We start from the raw sequence: 25747 nt of genomic DNA, 5'->3' as shown, positions 1-25747 counted from the left end.
CGGGGTTCCATTCAGGAACTTGACATTTGTATGACATGGCTGAATTCCTGCAACAGCAACTTGATCTTCACACAGGCTTATAGTGCCTATGAAATATCATTTCTAGGAAATTCTGATAAAACATTGCCATGGCAGAATATGTACTAGCCTGTATAGAACGCAACACTCTTCTCCTGTACAACAGCCAACACCCTCTGGCTATGAATTGGAAGCTAACCATTTGATTGGCCGCCTCTCGTATAGGGGTTATCCGCGAAAGGTGCTTGAAGGAGCAGCCAAACAAAGCACACTTTTTTGACAGAGCCACATTGTCACCTTCTATTCGACCTAAAGTCAATTTCAGACTCGTGTGTCTTGCGTTTTCCAGCAAAACCACGCAGATAAAAAAACTGGTTAAGAAGTATTGGTGACTAGTGGAAAATACAGGTTGCACTTCACAACCACCATTGTTTGCTCTTAAACATCGAAGAAACATCAAGGACCAGGTGGTGCACTCTAAATTAAAACTGAGACCCATGCAGGAGAATACCATCAATAGTCTTTGGAACTTACCTTTGGGCCCAGTTGTAGGCCACTTTCATTGTGGCAACTGCAGTGTGTGCCAGTTTTGTATTACGAGCACAGAAGTGGTGTTCAATAACATTCAATGGCAGCTAAAGACCCACACCAACTGCAATACCAGTAATGCGGTATACATGTTCTTGTGCCCCTGCAAAAAAGCTTATATTGGCATGACTACGTGAAAAGACTGCATTGGGATTGGGGAACATAGGTTGCGGATCACGAATGGCATGCCCACAGCACCTCTACTACAACACTTTTTGGCTAAACAACACACTGACATAGACATCCGCTGGATGGTGGTGGGTGCTGTAAAAGCAGATGTTTGGGACTTTAGCACTGCACATCGCCTGTACAGGCTTGAACAAACCTGGATTTTCCAATTAAAAACATATCTCTGGGCTGAACCACAAAATACACTGGGCATACCTCATATAGCCTGTTTAGGTTGTTCGCGTGTGTGTTTACCTGAGAAATAAATTGCAATTGCAGTTCGGGTAGTTTTTAGCCTTTATTTTAATATGCAATTTTGGGAGCAGTGTTGAATTTGCAGTCTGCATACTTAAAAAAAAAATAATAATCTTCATGATGGACTATTGAGCATGTCCATACAATATATCCTGTTTAAGCTGTAGATATTTGTGCTTACTTGAATATCGCTATTGCAGTCCGGGTTTCCCTGCATTTTTAGTAGTAGGGTAGAATCTGCTATCTGCAGAACAGCGTTTTTGTGGATACCCATTAAGATGGACTGGTAAGGATGTCTGTGTTATGAACAGTGCTATGACTGATATAGCACTTGAGAGCTGGCAAAGATGGCCGCTGTATTATTTGGAAGACACCTGCTTTTGGAGGTCAAACATGTGTAATCATGTGACTTGCCACCCATGTGACCACTGGGTTCATCCACATACTCCGGCAGTCCGCGGCCCAGTGCTGAAAAGCTGTACCAGCCGGAGCAACTGCTGAATTGTTAGGACACTGGTAAGGCTCACAGATATGCTGTTGTGCTGCTGGCTTCGCCACGAGCATGAGCGTGGATGTGAGGTACTTCGAAAGCATTTAAATGATACAATATGTTGAAACAGGACCACGCAAAGATGCAGTGGTTAAGTGTTTAGCAGACATGCCAACATTCATCAGGCCCTGAGAGGGAGATTTTATGACAGCAATCGTTAGAAAGTATTTTTCCCATAGGATTGTATTGGAGTTACAATTATTTTAGGCAGGAGACAGTAAAAAATAGCCCCGTTTTCCATTAAAAAATCGGGAGTCTCCCACCTAAATCGGGAGGGTTGGCATGTATGGTTTAGTTCCACAGTGGAGTTCTGATTCAGGATTGTGCTTGATGGCCCCTTACTGGTACATTGACACATATTTGTTTTTCTTTGTAGATGAAAGTGGCAAGTGACTTCTCTCATTTGATACTTGGCTACAGGGACGTACCCTGAGAGGTTGGTTGTTTGACTTTTCGGACCAGCACAGTGTTGTTTAGGATTTCCAAATTGTAACATTATTATTTGGAACTGTTGTCCTTTTTAGACTTCCGCACATAGAAGGGACACCAGACATAACTGTGTGGGCTGTGTATCTCCATATAAATGAGTGATGCTTCTAACATGCCATTAAAGGCGAGAAAAATGTCTTCAAATACATCATCATTTTCAAGATTGGTATATTTCCGCAGTATTCTTGTGCATGTTTCTATATGTTTGTATTCTTCTTTAGTGTTTTTGTTTGATGTTTTTGTATATTTGTTTTGTAGGAGTATTATATTTATGGCTTCTCCATTCTCAAGTTGTTTTGTTGCCCTGAAGAAGGGTGGGCCACTGCTACTTTTGATGGTCTTAGATCAACCGAAACTCGATTAGGCAAAGGCAAGTGTGCTCGAAGACATGTTATGAATGAATAAGAACATTACTCATGTTCTTTTTTGTCTGTGTGTGCTAATTGTTGACATAGTGAAAGCATTGGTTGCGTAGGTTACTATATGAAAAAGGACGAGAGTCAATTACGTTGCACACTTTTATTGTTGTAGGGGTGCACGAGTTGATACGTACAACTTGAGGTGTGTGTTGAGGTTGTCTGTTTGGTTTAAAGGTTTGTGGTTTCTCTTGATTTCATTTAAAGATGTGTTTTGGTTTTTTTCTTTTGGTGTTAGGATTTGCTTTTCTGCAACCTGGGAAGCTTTGATTTTTATTTTAACAAAATATTGTTCTGTGTATTTGTTTTACATGTCTTTTCTGTTGACTAGTTATGTTATGTATGTGAATGTTTTTGAACATATGCCTATTAAATCTGACATTGTTTAAATACATTTTTTATATCATTGTCATATTTAGTTTTGCAATAAGTATAATATTGGTGAAATTGCATTACACACCCTCATGTTCCAGAGTTCCTACAAACAGCAGATAAGTACATTCTCGCCAGGTCAATTGCAAGAATTTTCCAGCATGGCGCCAGCAAGCCACTACAATCTGTTGGAAAATGGCAACGTACGCTGGTGCACAAAGACTGATCAATGACAGCCACCATCCATGTGGTATGCAGCAACACCAGAGGATGCTGACTCCTCAATTACAAGACGGCCAAATATCTAGGCCTCATTGATGTACACTGCCAGGCCACTGGTGTAGTGCAATGCACCACAAAACAACGAAGTGGCAGAGAAACCATATGCAAAATGTCACCCGCACCAGTGTCAAAAGACATGATCAGGACAAAGTTCAGAACGTTATTCCAAGGGCTACATTTCAGGATTTCCTCTGCCGCAGAGATATTTCAGGAGGCCATCCGCCACGTAATCCTTCCCATAATATCAGCATTTAATTATAATGATTACATTTTGGTCTGCTGAACGTCTCAGGGGGAACATGACCAGGCACTGACGGCCATCTGTAAAGCGTTACAAGACGTTGGATTGATGTTTAACTTTGAAAAATGCATCATTAACAGTAAGAAACTTTGTTTCTTCAGCCACATTTTCTCAGGCGAGGGGATGACACCAGACCCGGATAAAATCTGCATGATCAGTGATTTGGCAGCCGCCACCCAGACATCTGAGATTCAATCTTTTCTTGGCATGGTGGGCTATTGTGCCAGATACCTCCCTCACTGCACCCCTGACCAAAAGACATTTGTGAGGGGGTGATGTTACATGGGACACATGAGAGGGCCACATGGGAAGTAGAGAAGGGGGAACGAGGAAGGTGCCAGAATGGAAAAGGAGAGAGGAGACAGAGGTGTACTAAATAAAGCAAGAGAGATTTACCAGCCCTCTGTGTATGGTGTCAGTTCCTTCCACCCCCTAAGGGTGTAACAGTTCCCAGAACATTATTCCACAATCAACCTATAGCCCAGCCCCTATCCCCAGTCAATTTTGCGTTCCCAGAACATTGTTTCAATCTGGCAGTGTTCTGCCTCTCATGTAGTGTGCCTTTGTGGCAGATGAGGGGCTCGGAAACCACAGTTTCCTTTTTGTGTTTTACTTCCTCTTTGTTCTCGCCAGGCCTGTTTGATCTGACAAGTCTGCGACTCTTCAAGCTCCCTTTTTTGCAAGGCGTCTCTTCATGTGGCTGCCTAGGATGTGTTTCAGGTCATATTTTGAAGGTGAATAGTTAAATACAACTTTAGGCTGACATTTGCAGTTAATATTCCAGAGTCTTCCATTGCTGTCGCTGGTTACTGTATTTTTATTGCAATGTTTTAAATGTCTCTACAAAGGTAAAATCAAATGGGCTCGCTGAATCAGAGAGCCAAGCATGTAACTATATATGCATCTATGAATATAAAGCGTGATCATAGCTAGCAAGCAGTGTGCAAAAGTTGTGGGAGCGATGCAGGGGCTTGAGGGGTCATTGTGGTGAATTGGCTCATGCTCTGCAGGAGTACAAGGATGAGCAGAAGCTAATGCGCCTACTCAACCCTCACACTGCTACAAACCAAGAGCTAACACCATCATAAAGGCAAGACAGGCACAATTAAGAGATATACCTCCTTTGCCTCTTGTGGTAACGTGGGCAGTGGGAAGGCTTTACTCAATGTATGAATGTAATTCCGTAACAACTCAAAACGAAGTATAACAGTCCAAAATAAAGAAATGTCCAATCAAGGTTCTATAAAAATGTATCCTTTATTCAAACACACCATTTACAATAATAACCAACTAGATATCACTGTAAAAATCCACCCCTGTAAAAGGAACACAAAATATGCAAAGACAGAATAGATGCAGCACTCTGGGTAATGAAGTGAAGAAAAGGCAGTAATGCACCACAAAGTTCAACTGATATGTTCTTGCGGTGGCACAGGGGATTACACATGACATATCCAGTCACTAAGGCCCAAAAGATGGACCAGGGGGCATATATTAGTCAATAATACCTTTGCAAAGGTCTTGGCGGTTCAACAATGCCGAACCAGATGTCTCAGCGATAGATTGGGGGCTCGTCTCGGGTCAAGGATGCAGCAGTCACATCGAGTCGGTTGTCAAACGGAAGGTAACTGGGGTCTTCAAGCGTCTACTCCAGCTGTGTGGATTGGGTTTGTCACTAGGTTTGGTTCGTCAACGGAACTGGTACCAGAATGTGCACGCAAGTGGAATCGATGTGGAGGTTTTGAGGTTGCTGTTCGGGAGACACCAGGGTCAGGTCAGCCAACTTATAGGCAATACAAATGGTACAAATGCCACTAGACATGTACTGACTCTCTTTGCATTTAAATTGTTTATAAGTGGGTTGAATACAATACCTTCAAAAAATGTATTTAGAAAATTTGATTTTTTCATACCATGTTTATTTTTTGATTATTTGGTTTTAATTTTATTCTTTTTTCTTTATATAAACACAGACACAGTAAAACAAAAATACAAAAATACACAATTGACAATCACTCATTAATATTGCATGAAAGACCTAAGTGAAGAGCAATTAAACCTAAAATCTGATTTAGTATAATGTTATTGTCTAAAAACACCACACTATACTGTGATCTCATGTACACCCATTCATCTCAATCACTTCCATCCTCATTCAAAAGAACCATTCATACATGCAGTGACGAACAGAGTGGAACACCAAACAGCAGTACGGAGAACGATGAATGTCAAATGCAGCTTCGAATGGTCCTGAAGGTTTGTTCAGAATCGAACATACTCTAATCACAACTTGCAGCGGGTGGGAGTCTAGAACACAGGGATCTTGGCTGTTCGGGCTTTCAGGAGCTTTGAGTCCTACTCTAGGGTCTAAAGTGCCAAGGTTAGTCCTTTTCTTGGGTTCCCAAACATGGGAAGAATTTCACACGTCTTCAGGGATCCGGCAACACAGTTAGATCCCAAGCAACAGGAAAGCTGGCAGAGATGCAGGTCTTGGTCCAGCAGCAGAGGTCACCACCAATGACCCCTGTGAATGGTTAAGGGAAAGAGCTCCATTTTGCCTTGGAGCACCTGACTCCACCTCACCACTTTAGGACTTTAGAAAGAACTGCTGTCTCAGCAGGGTCCAGCGAAATCCTCTTCCAGGGTTGAATTTCAGAGATGATTCAAAGTGCAGGACCCTTTCTATTAAAGTTAAAAGTCCACAGGTGATTTGACTAAGGCTAGTCTGCTTTAGGGGTTCAAACCCTGCTCTTGGAATGAGTGGATTCTGCCCTTCCGACATCACACCCAAAGTGCTTTGTGCTACAGAAAGTGGAGGGGGCAGGAAAAAGAGAGCAAGGCATAGAGAAACAGGATGGTAAAATCTTCTCCCACCTGTACAGATGTCTCCCTGGCTACACTAAGCCCGTCCTTCCCTTTGCAACATAATCAAAGGCCTTTAGAAATGCACCACCCTGGTGTGAGGCTTAGCCCTTTGTGAATGGGTGTGCCCTTTGATTCCTGCTCCCAGGCCAGAATCCCATGGAGTGGCTGTCCCTGGGGAAGGGTGGTACCTACCCTTACAAAGGAACAAAGAGGCAATACCCAAGGCCACAGTCCTGCCAGTGGGCGGGGCGGGGGGGCTTTTCTGGAACGAATACACAACCCTTGCACAGCTGAACTGGCCCCATAGGGCTGACACATGTGTGATATTAATTTAATGTGTCTGGGGGGGATAACTGAGAGATGCTGACCACCATACCCTAACCCGGGTATAGCTTATATTTACAGTTTAAGGAGCCACCAGGACAGAATCCTCAGAGCTATGTAGTTTTTGGAACAGGGGTGCATATCTTAAATACAATCCCTGCGCTGCAGAGACTTGGCTGTCAAAAGGCCCCTGGTGCTGCGAATCAAGGTACTGATTTAGCAGGGCACAAGTACACAACATGCTTTTAGCATGGCGCTTGGAGCTTATGAAAGGGGTATCAAATCAGCAGATTTTCCTTTCAGAGATGGAATTACCCACATAATTGTATTAATTAATAAAAAATCAAAACAGCCAGGACTGGTACACCTTTGCCAGATGTCAATTCCTCACAGTCGTACATGTGTTCTCTGAAGAGTATGGTTTTCAGTTCTTTCTTGTGGTGTTTGATGGATGGGGCTTGCCTTGTGCATGGTAGCAGGTTGTTCCTGAGTTTGGGTGCCTAGCAGTATAAGGCCTGTTTTCTGTATGTTTCTTTTCTGCAGTTCTTGGTTTGTAGCTAGTCCTGCTACCTCTGTTTAACAGACATTCATATTCCCAAGGGGATGGCCTGGCCACATGTGCATTCTGGTACATGTGATCTAAGGAAAACATGAGCACCTGACCGAACGCACAAGGCATGGCGTGAGGGAAGGGCAATTGCATGCCACCCACTTTAGGCAGGTAGTTAGCCAGTCGCCTGCACAGCGCTTCCTTTCTGCCACCTCCCCATGAGTCTTTGTCACCTACCTACTGCCTGCACTTTTTATCCTGAAACCCCACCCTACCCTGCTCTGGCTCCTTTTCTGTCCTGGTAATACACTCCCTGTGAACTGCACACATTGCACAATCCTCCTGCTGGTTGCGATGTATGGTGTCTGCACACTTTCAGATGTTTTTTCATCAGAGTTATCCTGCTTCCCGTGTCCCCTGCAGGATTGTCCTCTGCTTGCCAGATACCAACCCCTTCCACACCTATTGAGCAGGGGTTTAGAGACAATACAGGCTTGGGGCTAGCAAAACCATTCCAGCCCTGTGCTTCCTTCCACCGCTGCCCGACCCATTCATGAGGGTATTACCTCTAACAGCAATTAGAAGTCCCTATGATTTTCTAGTTTGGGCTATTGGGTGGTGCGCTAGTGTCACCTATAAGCTGAAATTATTGTATTAGAGTACAGATAGCGAGCAATGACATATGAGGAGAGACACAAAGTGTGTAGGTGTGGTTTGGTTATTTGCCCACCTGTTGACTGGCCATGCTAATCCCTATGGCCATTCACACCCAGTTCCTGTCCATCCCAGCCCAAATACCTCATCATGGGAACTCTTTAAGCTTGCTTTAATTAAGCATTACCATCAAAATGTGCAATCGAAGTGCCTGGCCGTGCTTTCTCAAAGCAGTCTTCTGAGAGTTAATGACTTAATTGGAGTTGTAAACGTGCTACTCGTGTAATGAAAATGTCTTAACGAGGTCTGCCTTCAGCCACTTGATTTATAATCACTATGCATGCCCTTCACTGAAGTCCTACTAAAAACAAGCATTGGTAAAGCCCAACAGTATTAGGCATTTGCCAGGTACTGCTAATAGGTGCCCAGGTACGTGCAATTGTTTGCACATGCTACCATCAATAGCCAGTTAATACCACTATGGCATTGCCTGGCAAGCGCCTTTCCCATGCCTACACAAAAACCCAAACTGTTGGCATTGCCAATCCTTGTTAATGAATGGCTGCAGTGCCGTGGTGTAAAATGCGTGGCAGCTAGCACTGGGTGATGGCCTTAAAGGGTTTAAACAATTATGCCAGAATTTTTGCGACTTGAAGATCATTCTCTTCTGATGCTAGAGAAGGTGTAGGCAAGAAGCATGGTTTGGGTTGTGAGCCTTTTGTTGATGCAAAGTGTCTACATGAAAACTACCAAAGACAAGATGTAAAAAATGATTTGAGGTACATATCGAAGATGAACTTATTTGTGGAAAAAGTAAGTAGCAATCAGCAGCCACATTTTCAGGCCGATTCATGGAATTAATGTGCGCTGAAAATTTCGGCGCAAGCGTGCGATAATGTGCGATTCGCAGTGAAAGAGCGAAAATCGCAGTGCAAGTGCGAATATCGCAGGGAAACCAGCGCACATCTATTCATGGAAGTCCGTGCGCAAGTAAAATCAGGGATGTGCGCTGAAAAAGTGCGCGACGCACGCCGGCGCACAGGTTATCTAACGGCGGGCGCTAAGGCCACAGCGAAAGCGCACATAGCGCGGCGCACATAACAAAAGTAGGCGGAACACGGGGCGTAACACTCGGAATGGGGAACAACTCGTGAAAATGTGGGCGTCACGGGGGAAGTTACAGGAGGCAAGTGCGCGGAACGCCCACACGCTCGCCTACAACACATATTCATGGAATCGAATAGGGCAAACCAGCGCACGGGCAAAGACGCGCACTGACCCAAACCCGTTCGCCACACGAAGGCAGGCGGTAGCGTCCCTGCGCTGGAAAAAAATGTGCGCCAAAATGTGCGCTAACAAAAAGCACAAATATACAGCTCTGATGAATGTCCCATACTGTGGCCCCCTAGGACAAATGGCGTTCAAAGGGGTACGCGACAAACAGCGACACCCGCTGTGTGAAAAATTAGCTTATGCATGTATTTCGTGTGTGCGCGTGAAGTTTTACACGCGATCGGGCCTGGGGGAGCGGGGTACGTGTATTTCAGGGGTGCGCGTGAAGTTCTACATGCGATCGTGCCTGGGGGAGCGGGATACGTGTATTCCAGGGGTTCGCGGGAAGTTTCAAACGCGATAGGCCCTGTGAGAGTGGGATGTGTGTATTCCTGGGGTTTGCGTGAAGTTGCACATGCTATTGGCCTGGGTACGTGTGAATCTCGTGTTCACGGGAAGTCTCACACACGATAGGCCCTGTGCAAGTGGGGTGCGTGTATACCTGGGGTTCGCGTGAAGTTTCACACACGATTGGGCTGGGTACGTGTACATCTGGGGTGCGCGGGAAGTTTCACACGTGATTGGCCTTGGTCGAGCGGGGTATGTGTATTTCGGGGGTGCGCGGGAATTATCACACGCGACAGGCCCTGTGCGAGTGGGGTACGTGTATATCTGGGGTGCAGGGGAGTCCTACACGTGAATTGGCAGTGTGGGTCCTCCCAGGTGGTCCCTCTACACACTCCACGGTCCCTGCAGGCATCCCACACCACAGGGGACTTCATGTTCCGCAGGCAGCCCATCCACCATGGGCATGCCCCCCAGGCAAGCCACATGTCAGCTTGCACTACTGATCACCAACGCATGACCCCCTCCACCCCCACCGGCCAGCAGTGCAGGGCACCTGCCAGCAGGCCCCCACTCATGTCCCACTCATGTCCCCTTGCACCCCCACCCCCCCAGCAGTACAGGGCACCTGCCAGCAGGCCCCCACTCATGTCCCACTCATGTCCTCTTGCACCCCCACCCCCCAGCAGTGCGGGGCACCTGCCAGCAGGCCCCCACTCATGTCCCCTTGCACACCCACCCCCCAGCAGTGCGGGGCACCTGCCAGCAGGCCCCCACTCATGTCCCCTTGCACCCCCACCCCCTAGCAGTGCGGGGCACCTGCCAGCAGCCCCCTACTCATGTCCCCTTGCACCCCCACCCCCCAGTAGTGCAGGGCACCTGCCAGCAGGTCCCCACTCATGTACCACTCATATCCCCTTGCACCCCCACCCCCCAGCAGTGCGGGGCACCTGCCAGCAGGCCCCCACTCATGTCCCCCCGCACCCCCACACCCCAGCAGTGCGGGTCACCTGCCAGCAGGCCCCCACTCATGTCCCCCCGCACCCCCACCCGCCAGCAGTGCGGGGCACCTGCCAGCAGGCCCCCACTCATGTCCCCTTGCACACCCACCCCCCAGCAGTGCGGGGCACCTGCCAGCAGGCCCCCACTCATGTCCCCTTGCACACCCACCCCCCAATAGTGCGGGGCACCTGCCAGCAGGCCCCCACTCATGTCCCCTTGCACACCCTCCCCCCAGCAGTGCAGGGCACCTGCCAGCAGGCCCCCACTCATGTCCCCTTGCACCCCCTCCCCCCAGCAGTGCGGGGCACCTGCCAGCAGGCCCCCACTCATGTCCCCTTGCACACCCACCCCCCAGCAGTGCGGGGCACCTGCCAGCAGGCCCCCACTCATGTCCCCTGCACCCCCACCCCCAGCAGTGCAGGGCACCTGCCAGCAGGCCCCCACTCATGTCCCCTTGCACACCCACCCCCCAGCAGTGCGGCGCACCTGCCAGCAGGCCCCCACTCATGTCCGCTTGCACCCCCACCCCCCAGCAGTGCAGGGCACCTGCCAGCAGGCCCCCACTCATGTCCCACTCATGTCCCCTTGCACCCCCAACCCCAGCAGTGCAGGGCACCTGCCAGCAGGCCCCCAATCATGTCCCCCTGCACCCCCAACCCCAGCAGTGCAGGGCACCTGCCAGCAGGCCCCCACTCATGTCCCCCTGCACCCCCACCCCCCAGCGGTGCGGGGCACCTGCCAGCAGGCCCCCACTCATGTCCCCCTGCACACCCACCCCCCAGCGGTGCGGGGCACCTGCCAGCAGGCCCCCACTCATGTCCCCTTGCACACCCACCCCCCAGCAGTGCGGGGCACCTGCCAGCAGGCCCCCACTCATGTCCCCTTGCACACCCACCCCCCAGCAGTGCGGGGCACCTGCCAGCAGGCCTCCACTCATGTCCCCTTGCACACCCACCCCCCAGCAGTGCGGGGCACCTGCCAGCAGGCCCCCACTCATGTCCCCTTGCACACCTACCCCCCAGCAGTGCGGGGCACCTGCCAGCAGGCCCCCACTCATGTCCCCTTGCACACCCACCCCCGAGCAGTGCGGGGCACCTGCCAGCAGGCCCCCAGTGATGTCCCCTTGCACCCCCACCCCCCAGCAGTGCGGGGCACCTGCCAGCAGGCCCCCACTCATGTCCCCTTGCACACCCACCCCCCAGCAGTGCGGGGCACCTGCCAGCAGGCGCCCATTCATGTCCCCTTGCACCCCCACCCCCCAGCAGTGCAGGGCACCTGCCAGCAGGCCCCCACTCATGTCCCAGTCATGTCCCTTTGCACCCCCACCCCCCAGCAGTGCAGGGCACCTGCCAGCAGGCCCCCACTCATGTCCCCCTGCACCCCCACCCCCCAGCAGTGCAGGGCACCTGCCAGCAGGCCCCCACTCATGTCCCCTTCCACACCTACCCCCCAGCAGTGCGGGGCACCTGCCAGCAGGCCCCCACTCATGTCCCCTTGCACACCCACCCCCCAGCAGTGCGGGGCACCTGCCAGCCGGCCCCCACTCATGTCCCCTTGCACCCCCAACCCCCAGCAGTGCAGGGCACCTGCCATCAGGCCCCCACTCATGTCCCCTTGCACCCCCACCCCCCAGCAGTGCAGGACACCTGCCAGCAGGCCCCCACTCATGTCCCTCTGCACCCCCACCCCCCAGCAGTGCAGGGCACCTGCCAGCAGGCCCCCACTCATGTCCCCTTTCACACCCACCCCCCAGCAGTGCGGGACACCTGTCAGCAGGCCCACACTCATGTCTCCTTTCACACCCACCCCCCAGCAGTGCGGGACACCAGCCAGCAGGCCCCCACTCATGTCCCCTTGCACACCCACCCAGCAGTGCGGGGCACCTGCCAGCAGGCCCCCACTCATGTCCCCTTGCACACCCACCCCCCCAGCAGTGCGGGGCACCTGCCAGCAGGCCCCCACTCATGTCCCCTTGCATCCCAACCCCCCAGCAGTGCGTGGCACCTGCCAGCAGGCCCCCACTCATGTCCCCTTGCACCCCCAACCCCCAGCAGTGCGGGGCACCTGCCAGCAGGCCCCCACTCATGTCCCATTGCACACCCACCCCCAGCAGTGAAATGGCGATCCCACGACAAAAACCAAAAGTCAACTATGTACATCAACACATGTCCACCACATGAAGGCAGGCGGTAGCGTCCCTGCGCATTAAAAAAATGTGCGCTAACAAAAAGCCGTATATACAGCTCCGATGAATGTCCCATACTGTGGCCCTCTAGGACAAATGACCTGCAAAGGGGTACGCAACAAACACGGACACCCGTTGTGACAAAAATAGCGTGTATTTCGGGGGTGCGCGGGAAGTTTCACACGCGATTGGGCCTGGGCGAGCGGGGTAGGTGTATTTCAGGGGCTCGCGGGAAGTTTTACACGTGATTGGGCCTGGGCGAGCGGGGTACGTGTACTTCCGGGGCTCGTGGGAAGTTTCACACGCGATTGGGCCTGGGTGAGCGGGGTACGTGTATTACTGTGGTGGGCGTGGAAGTACAGGAGGCAAATGCGTGGAACGCCCACACGCACACGCCAAAAAAGACGCGCTAATCCGGAAACACGTACGCAAGCAGGAAGCAGGCGTACGTCGACCCGTGCAGCATAAAAGTGCACGCAAACAACAAAAAAGCTCAGATGCCAGGATGAATATACCGTTCCTAGCAGCAGTGGCCGTGGGATACTGCAGGAGGAGGAGGAGGAGGATAGTCAGGGCCAGAATTATTACACCCAGAACCAGCCTTTTTGGGATGCCTGATGACCACGTGTATGGGAGGTACAGGTTTCCACCTCACATAATACTCGTCCTGGTCAGTGAGTGGGAGGATGACCTCACATCACCCACCCTCTGCTCCCAAGCACTCAGCCCCCTGGTGAAGGTCCTTAATGTACTGCACTTCTTGGCCACTGGATCATTTCAGCGGACAAGTACCATAGTGGGGGGGGGGGGTGTTACAGGCCATGCAGTCACGCTGCCTACACCAGGTCTTGGCCATCATGACTGCACGCCCATCAGTACGGAGGCACATATACCTGCCCAGAACACCTGCAGAAAGGCAGGCTGTCGTCCAGGATTTTTAGGGGGTGGCACACTTCCCCAAAGTGCTAGGTGCCATTGACTGCACCCATGTGGCTCTACGTCCCCCCAGGGCATCTGAGCACATCTATAGAAACCGCAAGCACTGGCATTCCATCAACATCCAGGTAGTATGTGATGCCAAGGGAATCATCACCTCAGTATATGCCAACTATCCAGGGTCCACCCACGACAGTTTCATTTACAAACCTAATGTCAAACCTAAACCGGGACCTAGAAGCTGGTCGGCATGGCGATACATGGCTGATTGGAGAGTATAAATGCCACAGCACATGCATGCATGTCAGATACTGAGTAATGTCACAACCCCACTAATGATACCCATCACCACCTCCACAGGGGACAGTGCCTACCCTCTGAGCACCCACATGATGACGCCAATTTGTAACCCCACCACGCCACCCGAGGTAAGATACAACACAGCCCATATTGCAACCCGGGGCATAGTGGAGCACACATTCGGAGTGCTCAAGTCACGCTTGTGCTCCCTTGACCGTTCTGGCGGGCAGCTGTTATACACTCCCCCAGTAGTGTGCAGGATCATAGTGGCAGCATGTGTCCTGCACAACGTTGCAACACGCCGGGGCCTGCCCGTGGACATGGTGGTGCCCCCACATCCCCAACCACATGTACGCCCGCTGCGCATGGGAGGGGAAAGGGCACGGGGTGAGGCAGCCCGTACGCAGCTGGTGGCTAATTACTTCACCTAAAATCACACCCCTGTGGAGTGCACATAGCCCTGGCACATACCAGCTCACTATCAATGATGATGAGGCAACTGGCAGTCAACTGTCACAACCATACAAGCCTGAGATTGTTCACCTGGTAATGTTCCATTGTGTGCATCCCTACATACACAAACACCACCAATGCTGTGTCATCAAAAGACACACTTCTATGCTGCTAAAATCATTACCCCCTTGCAAGATACAACATGACAACAGTACCATGTCACCCAACACCTCCCCAGCACCGCCACCCAACACACCATGGCATGTCATGCTATGTGAGAGCAAACAAAGGAATCCCCAAAACATGACACGAGTGTCACAAAGTACAGCGTCCCGAATGGAAAATGGCCACACACAATATGCTCCCATTAATGTAGAACTGACAACACACATGACCAAAGACTTACCACAATACAATGCAGCTAGCCACCCCAAACATAGCATTCACATGACAGTACTAAGTTAAAGGATACGTAGAATTACAACCTGGTGATGCTAGCACATCGACCACTTCCAACTGTACAGTGTTGGTGCCACGCATATCTGGAAGTGCACTGCTTACAATATGAACTCCATCTCCAAAGTAGAGGGCCTTGTGAAGACATGAGGAATGAACCTGCAAATTAGGAGGGAGACATGGATGCACAAGCACACATCAATACACCATGCAGTGTACAATACTACAACAATATGCACTAGGAATGTATACACAGTATTGACTACAGACTGCCCACACATGTCATGCGAGTCCAACGTCACTGTGTAAGTTACTGTCACTTGGGCACACCCTTTGCAAGCCCATGGTAACGGGAAGCAGGAGGGGTGTGTGTCTCACGAACCCAAGCATCTAACCCAAACTCAGGACAAGCCTGCATGTGCCTAGCCGGAATACAGTGGATGCCCACGGGAGCCACACAGGGCAACACACTGTAACAAAAACTCAAAACTCAAAAATCAAAAACCAAAAATCAAAAATAAAAAATAAAAAATGGCCATGTGGGGGCCAGGGGGGGTGGAGGAGGCCACCCAGGAGGTCCGAGGACAAGGTGCACACCAACAGCCACCTGTGTGGATGTTGCGAAAAAAAACACCTTCATGGGCTCATGGCCTGCACGGCTACGCTATCGTGAGAGATTGAGAATCGCTGTGGTTGCTCTCATCACCCTGTTCTGCTGCCGCCACAGGAGGTGGTGGTGCTATGGGAGGCAGCCCACGCAAAGCCCTAGTCTGGTCCTCCATGGCAGCAAGCATGCAGGTGTGGAAGGTCTTGTTCTGGAGGAATATGGTGTGGAGATCCCCATGCACCACCTGACGTGATGCCCGGACCTCCTCCCGAGTTGCCTGCATCTCTGCTGAGAGCGATCGTGTGACCCGCTCCAGCAGCTGTTCTGTCCTCGTGACAGTGGAAGCCTCAAGCTCCACAAGAGTCTGCCTGAGGTGACGGACGTCTTCCCTCACGGCTGCCCTCTGGCCCTGGGACTCTAAAGAAATGGCTTCCTGTAGAGTGTCCAGGGCCACCCGTCTGTCCCTGTTGGATGCCAACATGTCCTCCCTGAGTGATTGGCAAATGGAGTCTGTTGCCTGCTGTAGTTGCTCTATCTGCCTTTCTGGGGGGACAATGGAAGTGGCCACCCTCTCCATAGCTTGAGCCATCATCTCAGATGCTGCTGCCTGGTGGTTTGCCATACCGTATATGGATTTCTCCCATGCAGTAATACCTGGTGGCATACGGCCACCGCGTTGGCGGGCACCACACCTGTCTGGGGCAAGGGGAATTGTGCCTTGCTGTGTCGGCACTGCCTAAGGCTGCAGGACTGCATTCCCCCTCTGATCTGCTGGCCCAGGAACAGGATCAGATGTTGCGGAGTGTGGCCCTGCATCCGTAACCACCAAAGGCGGACCTACCAACACTGACACCCATAGTGGGCTGTACCCCTGGTGCAGGTGGGTCAGACAGAACAGAATCCCTCCCAGAAACACCTACCTGCGAAGCCACATAGGTCTCATCATCCGAATCAACACCCGAAAAGAGGTCTGGGGAGGTGCACCCAGAGACACCCCGTCCCCCACTGGTGCCCGGTCGTGCCTGAGATCCCTCTTGGGTCTGCACCATCTCCTCACCCTCAACAGCATCAAGTGCGTCATCCCCTGCAGAAACATGAAAGACAAAAAATGGAAACGGGCATTAGCACCATGGCACACAATTAGGCCTCACAAGGTACAGGACCAGTACTTGATTGACACATGTCCCACATGACTATAACCCTCCCATGCATGCACTGTCACTGAGTTTGAAGGGGAGGAAAATGTCAGACACTGATAACACCAAGATGGAAGAGCAACACATTAGCTGCATGCTGGCTAGCAGAGCCATCACACATTGGCCTGTGAGTGGCATGTCCAATCCACATACATGACACATGCCATCACACAGATGGCATGTACCATATGCATGTCACATATCGTTTGACAATAGGGCTGAGAAATGCGTAGTGAAAGTGGGGGGATCGAAGCAATCAGCCTGAATGAACAATGAAAAATACGGAACAATGTTGTTGCAAAATGCTACTTCAAGGGCAACTGGCGTGATGTTGCACAAAAAGTCTACTGTGGGCAGAAGGGATACTGTAATACCCAAATCCAGGGGCGCAGAATGTTTTGGATGAAGCATATGGGTGACCCAAACCACTCAGGCACACACACCCTCACCTGGCACTCAATCAGAACCCCTCACACACACAACATACACATGGATCACAACATGCATGTGCACTCACCAGACAATGCCTCATAATCTGGCAGATCTCCCACACCTTGGATCTGTTCCTCTGTGACGTAGGTCCCAGCAACAGACTCATGTACAGTGAGTTCATTGTCCTCTTGTGGAGACCCACCTCCAGTCACCAGAGTAGCGGCATGACTTGAGGCCAGCTTATTCTTTGCCCTGCGCTTATGGTCATTCCACCGCTTGTAGCACTCACCAGCTGTGCGCCTCACTGATCCAAGGGCACTTATGATGTCCGCGACGGTCTGCCAGTGTGCCTGAGGTCGGGCAGGTGTGGTCTTGCACCCTGAAGGGATCAACATTTCGCTGTCATGTGCGGACACATACTGCACAAGTGCATCACGTTCGGCATCATTGAAGCTAGGTTTCCTTTGCGTGCCGGACTGCGTAGCCGTGTCTGGGGTATCAGCCTGTAGTGGACGAGCACTCTTCCTCTTTTTTTTTGTAAGGTGGTGGGGATCCTGAGTGGCCTACGCTGCTCTGGCCACTAGGGGCAGGAGCACCGGTGGACTGGGTAGTTGGAGTGTGGGAATGCACACTGAACATGGGACTTGGTGCAGGCATTGGCTGAAGTGTTACGTAGTCAGGGGGAACGTTAGCAAGATGAACTGGGACCAACACTGCCCTTGCTGGGAGAGTCAGAGCTGGGGTGGATGGAGCTGCAGCTGCCCCTGCAGCCTCCCCACCCTGCCTACGCGGGGCAGCAGATGACATAGCTTCCCCCTGATCCACGTGGCCTGGTGACACCAACTTGCACCGCCACACGTGGCCTAGACTTGGCGACCTGGAAGTCAGCCTGGGAGTCACCCTCTGCCAGGTCAGGTGCCACAATGGGCCGGTCCAACAAGGGCTGAGCACAGATGGTGTCAGCCACGTTTCCCTCAACTATGGGGGGGGCATGGGTGTCCCTGACTGGTCCTCCACAAATGGGGGGCTAGGGGTACCCTGCAAATCCCGGCCACGTCCCCTACCACGCCCACCACGGCCACCTCTTGAGGCTCGGCCACCTTTGCCACCCTTACCACTTGGTCGCCTCCCAACCATGGCACTGATGTTGTTGTGCGTATGGGAGTTGCAGTAAACTATTGTCCTGGGCAATTGGGTGTCAAAGGGGTAGGGTACTAGATGGAATTTGTACCCTAGTGCTCCAGCAAGGCTGTTTGTGACCCCTGGGGAAAGATGATGGGTCACGCAATGCACAGGCACCCCAAAAACAGAAAATAACCTGCATGCAACCCCTCGTAGACCACGTGCGTGGAAAAATGAACCCGCACTATGCTGTGGCACCCAGAAACACAAAAATGAACGTACGCGTGTTACACGCAGCCTACAATGGCCTCTGAAGGGGTACGCGACACACGGGGCAAGCACAGTTGGTAAATACGTGCGCGACTCACCGTCTGCCTGGAAAATGAGTGTGAAAAATATGCGCGTGTGCGCGTTGGCAACACCCCCGCCAAAAGAAGAATTGTACACTGTCTGAGGAGACAGGACAAAAGAAGAAGTGAACGCTGTTTGAGGAAACAGGCCCAACAGAAAATCAGAAAAAAGCTGTCAGAGGTAACAGGGAGTACAAACTAGAAACGCTGTGATGTGAATCGCGTGTGAACCGACAAGAAGTACAGAATTCACCCACTCGCTCTCCACGAAAAGCACGTACAAAGAAATGACGTCCTACACGTGCCTTTTGAACCGGCCCACACGTCCAACGTCACTTCAGCGTATACGCGCTAAGGCCCTAACCTCCAATTACACGAGCTGACACTCGGACGTGCAGTTCTTTGACGTGTAACATGCACCCGGGTTCAGGGAAATGCCCGCGCGTGCATGTCACAGACGCGCTTACGTGCTAAGGGCCTTTGGTCCAATGAAATCGCGTACGCGTGCTGACGCGCTTACGCGCTAAGGGCCTTTCCTCGAATTACACACTGACATGCTAGATTTTCACGTGCCAAATCACTCCGTATCAAGCTGGCCACGCGTTCACACACAGAAGACCACGCTCCTGCCCAGAAGGCCGAATTACTGCCCCCCAGAGCCCCGAGCACGCTCCCACCTGCCATCTGCTGCTGCCTGATTGCCTGCTGCCCACGTGCCCTGCCATTTGCTGCCTGCACGTCAGCCCGGGGTGCTGTTGCTGTGACCACCCCTGCTGGAACCGAAGACTCCCGACTGCTATTCCATCACTCCACAGCCCAGCCCCAGGACCCAGTTGCCCACCCACACCTGCTTCTGGGGTTGCCATGTCGGGCACTACACCATCTGGCACTACTGGCAACCCCCAGCCAGAGAGGCAGAGGGCCACCAGCTTCACTGCCACCGAAGTTGGTGTCCTGGTGGAGCATGTCCTGGAGCATTATGATGCCCTCTTCGGAACATCACGCGCCAACAAGGAAGGAGGGGAAAGGATCTGGGAGACGTAGTGGTTGCCATCAACGCGGAGGGGGTGGCAACCCGTGACATCAAGCACGTCAAGAAGCGCTGGAAGGACTTCAGGTCCAGGACCCTCCACAAGGCCCGCCGCCTCGCGGAGGGGGGCCGGGCACGCCTGAGTGCCATCCAGATGAGGGTCCTGGAACACGTAGGCCCAGCGCTCCACGCCCAGATCCTTCGGAGGCAAACCCGTCTGGAGTTGAGCGGTAAGTGGCCAAGCATTGCTGTGTGAGACAGTGCATGTTGCAGTGTGCTGGTAGTCTGATGCTTGCCTGTATGTGTGACATAGGCCATGTATGGATATGTGTGTGTGCAGGGCCATCATGGTCATGCATGTGAGACCAGTTATGTGTGAGCCACATGGTTGGTGCATGTGTTTTAAAGCAACATAGGGAGCTCTATGTGGAATGCACACATGAACGCATGGCTGTCTCTGTTCCTGGACATGGAGGGGGGGAGTGAGGAATGGGTGCTGATGTCATGTACATGTATGGTGCACATGTGTGTGTGTGTGCCTGAGAAGTGTGTGTGTGACTTTGAAACGCCATGGATACATGTGACTTTGAAGGCAACATCTTGGTTTACAGGGGCCCTTCTACATGGATGTTGATGTTGATTGCATGTGTGTTGTGTTCATTCACCCATGTGTTGTAGAATGACAGGATGGAAGTGACATTTGACAGTGCCACTCATGTGTTATTGCTTCCTGTCTAGTGTATTTTGTACTGTACCCTGATGCTTCTGTTCTATGTCTCCCTCTACGCAGCGTCAAGTGAAGAAGAGGGCAGAGACGGCGCTGTGGAGCCAAATGGCGGGGATGCCTCCACTGGGCGGCGACGCAAGGCCCAGCCACCCTCCCAGGAATTACCATCATCCGGGAGCGAGGGGGCTGGTGCTGCGTCTGCCTCAACGGCTGTGGCGGAAGGGCCGGGTGAGCCCCCACAGGGGCTTCCAATGGCGGAAGACGGTGTGGAGACATCCAGGTTGGTGGTCTCCACAGAGGAGGAGGATCCCGCTACTGAGCCGCACATGGGGCCTGGTGGGGGTAGTACCACTGGTGCAAGTGGTGCAGTCCAGGGCCAAGGTCAGGAGGCAGCACAGGTCACCGCGGAGGGGCCTGTGCATGTCGCTGTCCTTGACCCTGTGACTGCACCATCATGCACCAGCAGCAGAGTGCCATATCACCTGCCTCTCCACTACCTGCGGACGAGGGGTCCCGCGACCGTATGGGATCCGTCCTGGTGGGTGTCGCGTTGCGCACGCGTTTCATTCGTGATGACGTGCGTTCTTCCTGGGCGGAGAACGCACGCCATCATGAAGAGCAACGTTGTGACGTGGCACTGCTGGGAGGGGCCCTGGTCGGAGGGTTCCTACATGTGACGCGCTCTCTGGAGGACCTCTCCTCCTCTGTGGAGGCTATGGGCCGGTCGTTCTCCACATCGTCTTCCGGCCCAGATTCCACCAGGGCCCCCTGTGGACCTGGCCTGACCAACACAGCCAGCTTGGTGGAGCTCACATCCCTGCCACAGTCGGGAGTCAGCGGTCCAGCAGGGGTGGACACCACAACTGGAGACCAGCAGATGGAGGATGTGCAGGCACCATCGGACAGGGCACATGGACAGCAGCAGGAGCAGGCTGTAGGTGGGAGCAATGATGGCTCGGGGCCATCAACATCGGAGGGGCAGGCATCGGCCGGAGGGCAGGAGGACCCTGGATGGGAAGTGTCTTCTGTGTGGCAGCGGTTGGGCCATGCGATAGATGCGGAGCGGCAGCGGGCGGAAGAGGCACGGCTCACGATGGTCAGGGCGGAGAACTCCATGCGTAGGGCCCTGAGGCAGGCCGAGTGCCTCGAGGCCATTCGCAGGGACCTGGAGTTCCAGATGTCATCGTCCCTGCGAACCCTCTGGGCCATGGAAGAGGACCGCCTCCTGGACATCGAGCAGGAGTTCGATGAAGCCCTGGCCCGGAACATCAACATGTGAGCCGTTGGACTTGCCCGCTGCCCTTGTAAATAGTTATTTAGTTAGTATTAGGTTTCCTTTGTTTTTTTCTTTATTTTTGACCTTTTGGACAATGGACCACATTTTTGTATATATTTTTGTTATTAGGTAGGATTTTTTGATAGGTTTCATTTCTTCAGTTGGGATCATGGACCCTGGATTGTTCATCTGTGTATAGTTGACTGTTGGATTCTACTTTTTTGGTTGGATTTCCCCATGGAGCAATGGTTTTCACTTTTGTTTTTCCCTTGGATTTCATTTTTGGAACTGTGACTTTGGACACCTTTCCTTTGGATTATGTTTTGTTGTTTTTCATTATTTTACAGACATGCAGCTTTTCTTTTTTAATTTCCATTGTCGTTTGTTTGATTTTAATTCCATTCATGTTGCTTTTAATACATTTTTTTGTTCATACTTTGATGTGTGGTATTATCTCATTGGTTTCATGCGTGTCATGATATGGGTTTTGACATTCACTTGCACCCATTGTGTGTGTGTGACGGACATGTGTTCATTTACATACTTGCCATTGGGGTTGTATCATGAAATTGGCATTTCCATGTGGGTGGATGCAATACTTGGGTGGGTCTTTGACATGTGGAGGCTGGCCAGGGATCTAGATTGTGATGACGTGTTGGCTGGGGGACATGTGTCAGGGCCTACTGGCAGGTGCCCTGCACTGCTGGCGGGTGAGGGTGCAAGGGGACATGAGTGAGGGCCTGCTGGCAGGTGCCCCGCACTGCTGGGGGGTGGGGGTGCAGGAGGACATGAGTGGGACATGAGTGGGGGCCTGCTGGCAGGTGCCCCGCACTGCTGGGGGGTGAGGGTGCAGGGGAACATGAGTGGGACATGAGTGGGGGCCTGCTGGCATGTGCCCTGCACTGCTGGGGGGTGGGGCTGCAGGGGGACATGAGTGGGACATGAGTGGGGGCCTGCTGGCAGGTGCCCTGCACTGCTGGGGGGTGAGGGTGCAAGGGGACATGAGTGGGGGCCTGCTGGCAGGTGACCCTCCGTGCTGGGGGTGGGGGTGCAAAGGGACATGAGTGGGGGCCTGCTGGTAGGTTCCCTGCACTGCTGGGGGGTGGGGGTACAAAGGGACATGGGTGGGACATGAGTGGGGGCCTGCTGGCAGGTGCCGCACACTGCTGGGGGGTGGGGGTGCAAGGGGACATGAGTGGGGGCCTGCTGGCAGGTGCCCCTCAGTGCTGTGGGGTGGGGGTGCAAGGGGACATGAGTGGGGGCCTGCTGGCAGGTGCTCCGCAGTGCTGGGGGGTGGGGTTGCAAGGGGACATGAGTGGGGCCTGCTGGCAGGTGTCCCTCAGTGCTGGGGGTGCAAGGGGACATGGGTGGGGGCCTGTTGGCAGGTGCCCCACACTGCTGGGGGGGTGGGGGTGCAAGGGGACATGAGTGGGGGCCTGCTGGTAGGTTCCCTGCACTGCTGGGGGGTGGGGGTACAAAGGGACATGGGTGGGACATGAGTGGGGGCCTGCTGGCAGGTGCCGCACACTGCTGGGGGGTGGGGGTGCAAGGGGACATGAGTGGGGGCCTGCTGGCAGGTGCCCCTCAGTGCTGTGGGGTGGGGGTGCAAAGGGACATGAGTGGGGGCCTGCTGGTAGGTTCCCTGCACTGCTGGGGGGTGGGGGTACAAAGGGACATGGGTGGGACATGAGTGGGGGCCTGCTGGCAGGTGCCGCACACTGCTGGGGGGTGGGGGTGCAAGGGGACATGAGTGGGGGCCTGCTGGCAGGTGCCCCTCAGTGCTGTGGGGTGGGGGTGCAAGGGGACATGAGTGGGGGCCTGCTGGCAGGTGCCCCGCAGTGCTGGGGGGTGGGGTTGCAAGGGGACATGAGTGGGGCCTGCTGGCAGGTGTCCCTCAGTGCTGGGGGTGCAAGGGGACATGGGTGGGGGCCTGTTGGCAGGTGCCCCACACTGCTGGGGGGGTGGGGGTGCAAGGGGACATGAGTGGGGCCTGCTGGCAGGTGTCCCTCCGTGCTGGGGGTGCAAGGGGACATGGGTGGGGGCCTGTTGGCAGGTGACCCACACTGCTGGGGGGTGGGTGTGCAAGGGAACATGAGTGGGGGCCTGCTGGCAGGTGCCCTGCACTGCTGGGGGGTGGGGGTGCAGGGGGACATGAGTGGGACGTGAGTGGGGACCTGCTGGCAGGTGCCCCGCACTGCTGGGGGGTGGGGGTGCAAGGGGACATGAGTGGGGGCCTGCTGGCAGGTGACCCTCAGTGCTGGGGAGTGGGGGTGCAAGGGGACATGAGTGGGACATGAGTGGGGGCCTGCTGGCAGGTGCCCCTCAGTGCTGTGGGGTGGGGGTGCAAGGGAACATGAGTGGGGGCCTGCTGGCAGGTGCCCCTCAGTGCTGGGGGTGCAAGGGGACACGAGTGGTACATGAGTGGGGGCCTGCTGGCAGGTGCCCTGCACTGCTGGGGGGTGGGTGTGCAAGGGGGCATGTGTGGGGCCTGCTGGCAGGTGCCCTGCACTGCTGGGGCGTGGGGGTGCAAGGGGGCATGGGTGGGACATGAGTGGGGGCCTGTTGGCAGGTGCCCTGCACTGCTGTGTGGTGGGAGTGCAAGGGGGTAATGCGTTGGTGATCACTAGTGCAAGGTGACATGTGGCTTGCCTGGGGGGGCATGCCCATGGTGGATGGGCTGCCTGCGGGACATGACCAGGGGTGCAGGGTAATCCCCTGGGGTGTGGTCTGCCTGCAGTGGCCATGGAGGGTGTAGCCAGAACACCTGGGAGGACCCACACTGCCAATTCATGTGTAGGACTCCCCTGCACCCCCGAAATACACGTACCCCACTCGCACAGGGTCTATCACATGTGAAACTTCCCCGCACCCCTGAAGCATATGTATCCTGCTGGAATCGCATGTGGGACTTCCCGCGCACCCCTGTAATACACGTACCCTGCTGTAATCGCGTGTTGAACTTCCCCGCACCCCAGAAATACAGGTACCCTGCTGAAATTCCGTGTGTAACTTCCTGCGCACCCCTGTAATACACCTACCCTGCTGGAATCGCGTGTAAAAGTTCCCTGCACCCCAGAAATACACGTACCCTGCTGAAATCGCATGTATAACTTCCCGCGCACCCCAGTAATACAGGTACCTTGCTGAAATCGCGTGTAAAAGTTCCCCGCACCCCAGAAATACACGTACCCTGCTGAAATTGCGTGTGGAACTTCCCGCGCACCCCAGTAATACTGGTACCCTGCTGAAATCGCATGTAAAAATTCCCCGCACCCCAGTAATACACGTACCCTGCTGGAATCGCATGTGGAACTTCCCGCATACCCCTGTAATACACGTTCCCTGCTGTAATCGGTTGTTGAACTTCCCCGCACCCCAGTAATACTGGTACCCTGCTGAAATCGCATGTAAAAATTCCCTGCACCCCAGTAATACACGTACCCTGCTGAAATCGCGTGTGTAACTTCCCGCGCACGCCTGTAATACACGTGCCCTGCTGAAATCGCGTGTCAAACTTCCCCGCACCCCAGAAATGCACGTACCCTGCTGAAATCGCGTGTGTAACTTCCCGCGCACACCAGTGAGACACCTACCCTGCTGAGATTGCGTGTAAAAGTTCCCCGCACCCCAGAAATAGACGTACCCTGCTGAAATCGCGTGTGTAACTTCCCGCGCACCCCATTAATACAGGTACCCTGCTGAAATCGCGTGTAAAAGTTCCCCGCATCCCAGAAATACACATACCCGGCTGAAATCGCGTGTGGAACTTCCCGCGCACCCCAGTAATACTGGTACCCTGCTGAAATCGCGTGTAAAAATTCCCCTCACCCCAGTAATACACGTAACCTGCTGAAATCGCGTGTGGAACTTCCCGCGCACCCCAGTAATACACGTTCCCCGCTCGCCGTTTGCTGTTTGGCAGCCCTGTATACTGGTCCAGGGTTAGCGCAGCCCTTTGCGATGAATTGTGAATTTTGATGGCTTTTCCTTGCGCGAGGGCGTTCTTGGGGGCGTAACTGGCGCAGCTGCAGGGTCGCTGCACCACTCTGCGCCACGGCTGGTTTTGGAGGCTGAAATCCATGAATACGCTGTGCGCGGATATCAATTTTAGCGCACGCGGCTGGCGCAGACATTCGCACGCGCACACTGTGCGCCAGCCGCGTGCGCCACTTTTGTGCGAAATTCTATTAATTACCCTGTTTATGTTTAAACATAGTTATGACCGA

Source organism: Ambystoma mexicanum, chromosome 1q (assembly GCF_040938575.1).
Source record: "Ambystoma mexicanum isolate Mex_15411 chromosome 1q, UKY_AmexF1_1, whole genome shotgun sequence".
In the NCBI taxonomy this organism is placed as follows: domain Eukaryota; kingdom Metazoa; phylum Chordata; class Amphibia; order Caudata; family Ambystomatidae; genus Ambystoma; species Ambystoma mexicanum.
Note: the sequence above shows the minus strand (reverse complement) of the source record.